We start from the raw sequence: 11,822 nt of genomic DNA, 5'->3' as shown, positions 1-11,822 counted from the left end.
TATAACTGTTGAATGAGTGGAGTGGAGTAAAAAGTACATTATTTCTCTCTGATATGTAGTAGAGTTGAAATATAAAGTACTTGAAATTTGTAGTAAAGCGCATCAATTCAGTAATTAAGCTCCATCATGTTGATTTGACAAATGCTACACATTGTCATTCCACCCATGACCCCTGCAGACAGTATGTGTAACTGTAATCAGGTTACTTCAGAGATCAGGTCCTTACCATCAACTGTTTGTCTTGAGTCATTGTTACTCACTGTACATGCCTCTGCTTCATTTACCACCAGAAACTATCCAAGCTTACGCCTCCTCTGATTGACCTGGAGGTTCTGATCCAGTAAGCGGCTCCCACAGTGAGTGTGGTGACAATCTTAGGCCTCTCACCAAATTACCTCAGGTCAGAGGTCCTTCATTTGGGCCGAGGGCTTTATGAATGAGCAGAGTAGTTAATCACTGCCAGCAACACATTACTGTTTGTCTTGGAGCTGAGAACAGTGAGGGTTTTCCCAGACCCTTTAGGAAATTACTTCCAAATGTTGAGAGATATCAAACACTCTGCAGCACTGCTAGTACTAATCTACTCACACTGACTCATTACTCAATCAGTTTGTACTACAGAGTTTTGCGGTAATATTTGGCAGACAGTGGAGGCTTTTTTCAGTGGGTGGAGCCATAGTGCCACTCTCTTTTCTTTTTTCTTTTTTTTTTTTAAGACAACTTGAACATCACGGGAGGATTTGTGGTCCAACTGCCACAGTCATTCATTCATGACGGTTACAGATACTCCCTCACATCAGCTTCCTCCTCTTGTAGTTCTCGTCTTTTTTATTGAATTTAAGTCTATTATAGAATAAACTGGATTTTTGACTCCTGCAGTTTAACTTATTATTTTTGCTGAGAAATGTTTGTACAGGGGTGAAACTCCAACCCGCAATTATTCAACCCATTATTATGTCTATAGTTTGTCATCGTGAGCCCTGGGAATCAGTATTTCTCCTCTCAGCTGTATTTGGTCAGAGTTTTGCCAGAGATCATGAGAACTATTTACATAGTCAAGACTGTTCAACAACAGTAAACGCTCTCACTCTCACATTTCACAGCAGAGTATCCCAGAGGTACCAGTGCTCTTAGGTTGTCACTTTTGCTTATGCATGATCCAAACAGACAAATGCTGAGGCCTGAAGGCTGATAACATGTTAGTCGCATATTTGTATTAATTTTAGTGTTGATTATCTTCATGAAAGTTTTTCAACTTCAACTTTAGTGAACTTTGATGCACGCATTTGTGTTGTTGAACATTAGCAACTTGACACTGTCGACTTTTGCAGGAACAGAAATCAAGAGTCCAAAATAGAGAAAGCTAGTTTATTAGCCATGTTTCTCCATTCACAAGATATCACAAAAGCTCTTCTCTACAAAACTATTATTGTTGATAGTGCGTGTACTAGCAACCAAGCTAACAAGCAGTCTACCTGACAGTTAACTGGCAGTTACCGAGCCTGTTAGCTTGGTTTCTGACAGTTAATACTCTTAACTCTAAGTTAACTGACAGGTTAGCAAGCTAGCTATCTTGGAAATGTTTTTTCCCCCCTCATTAGCCTAATTATTCCTTCCTGAATGAAAGATGTAAATTACAAAGATGTACGTAGAACAAAATGCTAGAAGAATGACACAGTACAGAGAAAATAGGAAAAAGGTTGGAGAGCTATTCTGACTGACTAACACTAGTATTAGCTTGCTAGCATGAAAATGGTGGCTCACCATCTATTGCTGTGCAGGAACTAGCAATGTGAGTATCTGAATAAATACTTGCTTTGTTGGACGGTTTTGTTTGTTTCTCTGTTCCTGGAGAGTAGTTGTGTTTGAGGCAACTGGAGCTCAAAGATGGGAGTTTACAGGTGACCCTGTAGTGTTGCATAAGTTGTAATAAGCTCTTAAATGGAATAATTTGGTAGTTTCATCAAACAAACCCTATTATTGCTGGTGGAAGTAAAAGTGTTGGCTTGTTTAGGCTCACATAATCTGAGGTTTGAACATTAAAGCAAAGAGCAGAGAAAAAAAAGTTATTCTTTCATCAAATCAGTTTTAATCTAGCCTTCTTGTGAACTTACATTCCAGGAAAGCCATTAAGCGATTTATCTCAACTCCACCATAAAGCGCAGATTTGTGGAAAATAAACAAGCCATCAGCCTAAATGTGCTCCATCCTTTGTCTTGGATCCACACGTGCCGTTATGCAACATACATGACTCTGAAACCATACTCACTGTACAGATGATACTCTGCTCACTTTGCCAATCTGTCACAGCCGTGAGTCTCGCTGTAATGGCAAGACGACTGGGTGAATGTAAGGGATCAAAGAGTGAAGGAGGTGGATGATGGATGACTACTGTTGTTCACTTCAGTTTTTGCGTCAGGACATTCCTGGACAGGCATTAGTCTGCCACATGTAAAGGTCAAACTGAGGTTAGGAGTTTCATTGCCTCATATAGTTTTCTAATAATTGCTTTTTGATGAAACTCCCCAAATCAAGGAAAAGTTCTTACTTTTATCTGAGCTCAAAGGATTTGCTCAAAGGTCTGTTTTTATGATGGCAAAGTTGAATTTATTAATAGAAAAGTCATACAATGTACAGAAATTTAGTATATACTAACAACCGACAAGCTGTTATTCATTTAACCCTATCAAAGTACATTTTTTTCAGTAGCACTTTCACTTGTTGCTTTGACTCCCTTGTGTGGGGGGCATCAGCTTGCAGCTTATATTTTTGTATATTCCTCCATGTGGCTTTGTTTGTTCAGCTCTTTCTCATGCAAAGGTCAACTACCAACTCCTAACATATTAACTTCTTATCACTTGCAATGAGGACCAGTATGTCTTCAAGAGGAGTCCTCTCTTCACACTGCATGAAACAGACCTCTGCTTTCATGTGAAGCTATGTACAGGCCTCTTATGGTTACTCAGGGGATCAACAGTGCATTCCTCAGTTTGGAGGATCCCTCCATATAGAGATATGTATATGGCTGATTAGAAACAGAGACCAGTTGGTGTGACAGACGAAATGCAGGTCTTTTCTCCTCATTAATCAAAACTGTAAAGCAATCAGTGTTTTGTTGGGTGGGGGTGAGTATGTAACATCACATGCAGCTCCACACAGCTTTGCATGTGCAGTATCTTCAATAATCCAGTCAGATTTATGAGGCCTAATAAATAAATGGAGGAGGGTCAGAACAGCGCTGCAAATATCCCAGAGTTGGAAGTTTAAGTATAAGGTTTCAGTATAAAGTGCTTTTTATCTGAGGGTAACCAGTCAATGTGGAGCTGTGAAAAGTAAACTGGTGAGAAAAATAGATTTGTATTGATACACTTCATATCTTTTATCAGAACTGACAGACAGATGATACTTTCATCTAAAGATATTAAAAACAATGCTGTATTCTGGTGTACAGCTTGGTCAACATTTCTGGACATGTACATTACCTTTGGACTGTATCTGATTCTTGTCAGCAGTTGCAAGAGAAAGGCTCTTTTTCTCAAATGTCATTAAAATATATGCTGTAAAGAGTAAAGACATGGATGTAAAGAGTCGTCATTTGTCTACATCCCTCCGGGACATAGTTAAAAATACTGCATGTCATGCATGGAGGTCAGGGCCAGCTTAGAGCACTTGGAGATTCAGTGATTTACTCAAGGACACTTCGACAGGTGTTAAAATGTTGACTCTGGCCACTGAGATCAGACAAACAGTAGTTATGGCAGTTATGAAACAGCTTCTGTCTGTACTGTTTCTCTAGTGTCTGATATAATACAGTGGATACCACTTTACTCTCAAACATTGCGGCTGAGAAATTAGCAGAGAAATCTCTTGGAAAATGAATGCATATGTTCAGATTGTATTCATATGTGCGGCACATATTATATATCTCCAGCTGCCAAACTCTTGTCTTCCTTGAATCAGCAGGTGTTTCACTGAAGGCCGTTGAAATTCTTGTGTAGATGAATGTAAAGAGTAAACATTCCTAGGAACTCCATGCGGCCATGCTTCTGTGAAAAGCTTTGAGCAGTTTGCTTTGAGTCCAAGTCATGTTTTTCCTGCTCTACTCATGTCATTATCTCTATGTGCAACTGCAGCTTTTAATCCTGGTGCAATGTGACCATGAGGAGCAGAGGGCAGCGTTAGGTGGGTTAAAGAGCAGTCGCTCTCACTGGGTGACTGTTGTTGAAGATGTCAACTAGAAGCTTGAAAAGATCTGGTCGTTTCGTGTTTCAAAGGAATCGGACTGAAGAGATCGATGAATTGTGTGTAGCGGAAAATGCATCATATTATTTCCCCTAATACAAATCTATTTAATTTTGTATTTATTCTGGAAATTCCCCTTAAAACAAGTGAGAAAATATGCATGTGGATGAACTAATTTCACTTGTTTACAAAGGGAATAGCATTTAAACCAACTGCTGTAATTTATTTGATCATTTTTATTTGCTTTTATGGGCACTCGTGACTTTTTTTAAACCTTTTGAGTCATAATGAACCTCTCCCACAAAGCTTTTACATACATGCTTGTACCTCTCACTCCTTATCAAGACAAGAGATCTTTTTTCAACACAGTTGTTAATCGTTTGTACTGATGTACTTCAACAACTAGAGTTTCATACTGATCCCAGTCCAACTGTGTAGCATGTAACGCGGTGGATGGGAAAAAATTGACAGGACTTTTAGCTTCAGAACCAGCAGCGGCTGAAATAATTATCACTTAACTGTTCTTAATCCTGCCTGCCGCTCTCTGATTGGTTGATTTTTTTCAACAACTGGTGGAAGTAGCCACCGATGAGCACAACACCAGACTTAAATCCCTGAACAAATGAGGGCAGCGATTCAGAGGCTGGGAATCATCCTCTTAGTTGTTGAGAAATCTTGCTGTGAACCACAGTGATGAACAACGCCATCCTTACGCGCCATTGCTATCAGGACAAAAATATAAAATACTACCAATGTCACAAATTTTTTTACCACTGCATAAATCTTAGCTGTGAGGTTCTTGGCCTCAACATTTCATTCCCTTAAGCCCAGATGCACAATGGGGGCGTGAACAGGAATGCAGAGGATGATAGTGCATAGGTACTCCTCCTTTCCATCCCTAGGCTGCACTGTCACCACACCCCCTGAACGTACCCCACCCCTTGTTTCCGGTGGCTGTAGCTGAGGGGAACAATTGCACACCCTGATAAGGCCGCTCAGAGGGAAGCCTATGCAGCCGCGTAATCACCATGTTAGCTGCTAGCAATCAAGAACAATCGCAAGCTCTCATCATGTTTAGGTTGTGGTGACCATTTATGCCTTTTAAGTGACAGGTGATTATTTCCCTATATAGCATCCCATAGTGTTCCCCATCACCTATGTATGTGCTCGGGTTAAGAGGACACACATCTAGTTAAGTTTTTCAGTTACAGGTGTGATGGACAGAAACTATGGCAACAAATAGAGGTCAAATAGAATAAATTGTCAGGATTAGGTCTTGATAAACCGAATCCCTTTCTGTCAGTCAAACATTGCCTCTTCATGACATGAACATGCCTTCTTACACCAGCACCTAGCTTTGCACACAACTGCAGATGCTGATAGGCAGCACTGTTTGAAGACGGCCGAGAGCAAATGTTTAACAGGTGGGTGCAGGATTTAGCGCTGTGCCTATCGTGTTACCGCTGGATGTGCCACAGACATCAGTTAAAACGGAGTGCAGACAGAGGAGCGTGCACACAGTATGAACACTGTGGGACCAAAGCCACATGTGCAAAACGTGATACAGAGAAATTGCTGTTATGCGTTTTTTCTTGACAGCAGGAAGATGTACAGTAACCGACCCTCTGAAGCTGCACATGCTTTTTAAAGATGTTTTGGGACGGTCGATTTCAGCAGCAGGGTATGCAGCTAGGGTAAGAGTTAGTGAATTAAAGATGCATCAAATTTTGAGCATGGTCTGGTAATTATAATTACATAATGCTTTGATTAGCTGGCTTCCTCTCTGAGTTTGGCTCCATGAAGACTTATTTTGTCTACAAATACATGTCAACCCACGCTTAGTGTTTACAGCTACAGTATGCGGTCTATTTGAGGGAGTATGCGTAACACGTCAGCTGTGGAGAGGCGGCAGAGGGGGAAGCAGTAGTTTGGTTACTTTGCGGTGTCGTGGGACTTCTTTTATTTACTCACGCACAGAGATAAATCTTTGCTTTGCTTTCTAGTTTCCTCAATTACAAAGATAACACAAGCAAGTTGTGGTCCCAGGCCACTGCAAGTATGAAATGTATGATAAAACTCTTTAAAATTTTAATTCTGACATTTCTTCTGGTAGGGAAAGTGACGGGCACTTCATTCAAACAGCGGCAACGCGTGACAGGTCAAGAGCTAGACTTTAACTCATAATGTCACTGCTAGGCTGCATTTTTCTGTCTTGACTTTTAAATGTCAAACTAATTGTATGCATAGCAGAGTAACACTATGTGTGGAGATGCATTTAAGGACACATAATACCACCTCTGTTTTTTGTTTTTTTTTCCATTTCCTTATTCCTTATCCTTATACAATTAAATCCGCCCAACCTGAAAGGAATCACTGTCACATTATTGTTGGATGAAAGCCTTTGCTAGTCTGAGCTGCAGCTTCCTCTGAAGCACATCCTGATGTCATGCTGCTTTTTAAACACACAACCTCCCTGCAGTGATGTTGTAATTGCTTTATCTAGTGCAGGCTTCTTTAAATGACGCCTAATTGAGGGCTTTCGCCGCACCCTTTCCTCATGCAGCAATCAACCTGAAATGTTATCACCGCATCTTAATAAAAACTAAAATGATTGGGCCACAACCCAGGACTTCCGTTAGAAATAGGAAAACGAAGGAGGAGGGGGAGCAGAAAAAAAAGCAGACGAGAAAACATCCTGGCTTAATCGACAAGGGGAGTGTGCTTTCAATGCACAGGATGTAGAGAGCTTGGTGGTTTGAGGCATGTCGGTGAAGTATAGAGGGGAGGAAAAAAGAGAAATTGGCTTGTCACGCAACCAACGGCACAGACCTCACAACTGGGAGGAGCTTTGTGTATATGATAAGATTAATGAGTCTTGTTAAACCTACAGTATTTGAAATGTTTACACTCTGCAGAAGTGGTTGGCATCCAGTAGAAACAAATAGCGGTCATGCAAGTGTCAGCTGTGCAATAAAATGTTAATTAAAAGCAATTTACTGCTGCATTTACTTATTTGCAATTTAAATTGTTAAAATGTTTGCACACATGTTAATTATTACAGGAGGCATGTTGATTACATAAGAGCTACGCAGATGTACAGTACAGAGACCTTTTACTGTATACGGGAGACCATGTGTTTGTTCTTCCCTCTTGAAGCTTTTCTTCATGACAGATTTACACCTCAAGCCAAATCTGTGATAGCAACACCATAAATTTGGAAAGACATGGTTAACTTCAAATGTAACAAACCGTGTTTGGGTTATACAAACAGCTCGACGTGATAATATTTGCAATTTTCTCAGAAGGTATGTGTTTGTATATGCGTGCGTGCATGCAGTTTGGTTTAAGTTCAGGGACTGAAGCTTCAACCTCTAAATCTATTGCATACATTTTCAGTTATTATGATGGGTCTTGCTATAGAACCCAGATTTATATATTATTATTTTATGCCAATTGTAGCGTCTTATTACTCTATGCTCAGTAGATTAAAAGGTAGTTTTAAAGATGGGATTTCCTCATGGGAACTTTACTGAACTTACTATATATAAAGGTGCCTGTTTAGCTATAACTTAAAACTTCCTCTGAATTTATTATTTTTGTCATTTTATTGTTGAAGGGATCTCCTAATTTTATATATGCTCCTACTGATTAACTTTAATGTAATTAAACCATTTACTCTTGACCTTGAGGACAAATATCTCATCAGATATCATAACCCCTGTCTTTGGTGTCGGATGTGAATGGCCTTCTTTGTCTCTCTCCAGCTGTCCAGTGTGTCCTGATCAATGATTTTAATGCCGTCAATGTTGCAGCAGGAAGTCTGTACTTAGTCATATAATAGCAGCTGAGCAAGTTCCATGTGCCAAAAAAGGTTGTGAGATATGGTCCAGTAAAAGCTAGGATATAATTAAAGTAAGTAAAAGCTTCTATTCAGCAAGAAGTAGAGTGACCTTCAACTTTTTTGGTAATTTGGATGATCCGACCCTTTAAATTACATACATTCATTTATAGAGAACAATGAAAATGCTTCACATTACTGCAAATATGTATTAAAAACTGCAGTTGGTTATGACAAACAGAACCATAAATTAGACGGTTACCATGATTTTGTTGTCACTAAATGTTTACACATACTGTCTTCCAGGTGTAACTGTTTATTAGTTAGCTAAATTATTGACAGAGCTAATGTTAGCATGCTAATATATGTCCTGTTTAGGCTGAGGGCTAAAAGAGGTAATATTGTTGACAATATAACAAGACTTTAAATTACAGTTTACAAAAAACACACTTTACCTCAAATTACTAAACATTAACATAATAATCTACATTAAATTAGCAAATAGTGTTGCTTAGGTTAGCTTAATCAGATATTTCCAACTCACTCTTAGAGAACAGATTTCTACATGAATGCATATATTAATAAACAAAGTCATACCCACATTTACAAAGGACATGTTAGTAAGTATGATATAACATTTGGCCGCATAAAAACGTTATATTACATCTTGTGATGCTACAGTAACTTTCTGTTCAATATAGTTGTGGTCAATATAGTTTAAAATGAACTAGTAAAAACTTTACATACAAAGGAAAGATTTACAACTAGCTGGTGCAACCCAGTCCTGAACTTCTTTCCGGGAAGACCTGATCTTTCAAACTGTCTTCTCTCACGTCACATAACTGCTGTAAAGGGAATGTATCGGCTGCCGCTGAAAAAAATGAACCGTGAGTGATTGACCCTTGCGTGACCAAGCCATTCCTGAGTGAAGCGTATGGATTTGGTCCGTGCATCTGTCTGACAACGGCTAATAGCAAACAGATTTACCAGGATGAGAAAAGGGAATGTTCGCTCGCTCGTCTGTGTAAATGTCAGGCCCGGCAAACGTCTGTGTCAGATTACTGTGGCAGCAGCGATAAGCAGATGTAAAGACCCGTGGGGCTTATTTATTATTAAGACCAAGAGTGGGAAGAAACCTGCAGTGAGAACAGAGCTCTGGAGAAAATAATGCGTTGGGCCTCCTTTGTGTGACAGTACACCAAAATGCATATACAGTTCATGAATTTTTCCCAGACAACAATTTTCAGGAATTTCATACAGAAATATATTTCAGGAAACAAGCAAATATGAAAGTTGACATGGAGGTTTGCATAAGGGATAGGAGCCATTTATAATCCTTTTAAAGAACAGAGGGTGCCGCTGCATAGTTTCTGAGCAGAAATGTGTTTGATTCTGAGCACAGAAATAGCTGTGGTTGTGTTGAAGTTGCGCTATGTTGGTGAATGACATGCACTCAATCCTTGGTGTGTAACAGTATATCATAGCACAATATAATGTAAACAAAAATGTGAGTTATGACATTCTGCATCTGTTGTTGGCATTAAATGTTAATATTACCCCAGAAACGTTTGCTTAAAACATCCTAACATTTTAGTCAAGTTTTCACATTATTATAAAAATCCTTTGCATGTCACTTGTGTTATAATCTCTCCTCTGTTCTGAATATCCTGGGCGCAGAATCTGAACACTGCGTCGCCCAGAAAATGTTTTCATTTTAGTCTCAATGTGATGATTTGTTACTGTGAAGTTTCTTTCAGAAACACCTCCAATGAATTTGTCCTCCATCTTTAATCGCAGCACAGGCTTTCAGCACTGGCAACACTCACAGGAGTAGCACGGTTCAGGTCAAAGGTCAACAAATTTCTACTTTCATTGCACCCCCACTCCATATACAGCAGACTTTGTTGCAACACACTGTACAATTTGCAATATAATGGAGGACGTGCGCACAAAAGCTGTTTTCCACAATAATGTAAATATGGCTTTAGTAACATCTTTACAGCTCGCTCTCCCGGAAGAATTGAAAAACGATTAATTAACTGAAGCACCAGATCTGCTTGTAAAATAGTTGCTTTATTTTTTCCTTTTTTTTTTTTTTTTTTACTTGCAACCCAACAGTTTTTTTAGGACTTCCTAATCAGGCATCGTCCATACCATCATTTATAACCGCATTATTATCTAATAAAAAGAATAAATACTGGTTAAAATTTGTTTTCTTTTTATCATAGTCAATAATTTATTTGGCAATTAAACTTTACCAATAATAAATATGTTAACAAGCAATAATACAATAATAGCGGCACTGCAGTCAGTAACAAATTGCAAGTAAATCATAGACAACAAACAAACAAACAACTGTGGATACATAAAAAGATTAAGTAAAAAAGAATAAGATGAAAGTAAATCAAATAGATAAAGTATATCTTAAGAAGGCACTAAAGCTACATCCACACTAATACGTTTTCATTTTTAAACGGTTTCAAATGAAAATGATTTCAATCTCTACAAACACATATCACTTGAACATTCACATACACTGGGTATACACACTTGTCTTCTCTGCAGTTGGTTAGTGGTTGCTTAGTTGCAGAATATACTACGAACGAACAGCAATGATGAAAAGTAAGACCAGAGATTTCTTTGCCTTGGCTGGTTCTTTTAAAACTTTTTTAAAACAACCTTTTACTTAGTGAGTTTGTTTTGCTTCTAACTTTATTAAAAATATCAAAGCGTAAATATATAAGTCAATCCATCTTCAATCAATATCAACCTTGTGTTGCTTATTTTAATGAACTTAAACCTCAAAAAATAACCACAAAAATAATTTGGATGCTGCTTCAAACCTGCAAATCATTTCTTGTGTTGTGGAGTCCCTTCCTGCTCTTGATTTTATTTTTTTCACAGTGGTTCTGTGTGATTGAATGTTTTGCTATACATTGTACTTAGGATACACCCATTTTAGCCATTTCCGCCACTCGGACTCTGAACCCCTCTCCAAATGTTTGTCTAATGTACGTTTGCTGCAGGACAATTGAGTGAGAATAGCTATCAAACAGGCAGCGGCTTGGAGAAAGAACAACACCCGTTTGCTAATGCTTGACGTGAACCAGGCTAGTTTTATTGAGCAGGGTGTGCTGGGAGAGCTCAGTCTTTGGCCACTGGTTGAACTCATAGCCATCACGCTCGCTCATAAAACTTCAAGCACAGTCCCACTAACAGGCGCTTTAGGAAACCCCATACTGTGCACCCAGTACACAGCTTATGAGCTTCTCAGGACAATATAGGGAAGTATGTGGTTACTATAGAACCGCATACCGATTAGAAATAAAGTGTTTGCCATGGCTACAGTCCTCCTTCCTTCAGGCCTTTATCAATGAAAGTGATCTGTCGGTGCTTTGGCATGTGAAAGAGGAGATCTATTTTCAGTGGCCTTTGGTTCAGATGTTGCCGTGTGTGCGATGAAAGCTTAAGAGGCGAGCTGACGAACTTGTTAGCAAGTTTTGTTATGCTGCATCTAAAAGCACTGAATGAAAGGAAGGAAGCTGCACGACTACAGTGCTCTGCTTTCATTAGAGGCCTCTCTGAATGCTTCTGGGCACAACCTCACTTCACACAGGTGACACCTCAATACAATGTGGAGTGGCTGTGTGAGGCCTATAGCCCTGATCCAGGACTGGAGCTCAGACCACATAAAGATCCTGGAGGGCAAATAGATGTAACCTGAACATGTGACAGCGTTCAC

At 39.2% G+C, this 11,822-nt stretch overlaps 1 protein-coding gene across 1 annotated transcript in view; it reads left to right on the top strand.

Annotated features, from left to right (window-relative positions):
* The window catches only part of si:dkey-12h9.6 (macoilin-1), a 37,208-nt gene that overhangs the window by 5,407 nt on the left and 19,979 nt on the right, over positions 1-11,822 (top strand). The gene's annotated exons all lie outside the window — the stretch shown is intronic.

Source organism: Seriola aureovittata, chromosome 19, assembly GCF_021018895.1.
Source record: "Seriola aureovittata isolate HTS-2021-v1 ecotype China chromosome 19, ASM2101889v1, whole genome shotgun sequence".
Taxonomy (NCBI): domain Eukaryota; kingdom Metazoa; phylum Chordata; class Actinopteri; order Carangiformes; family Carangidae; genus Seriola; species Seriola aureovittata.
This window is presented reverse-complemented; position numbering and strand designations above follow the sequence as displayed.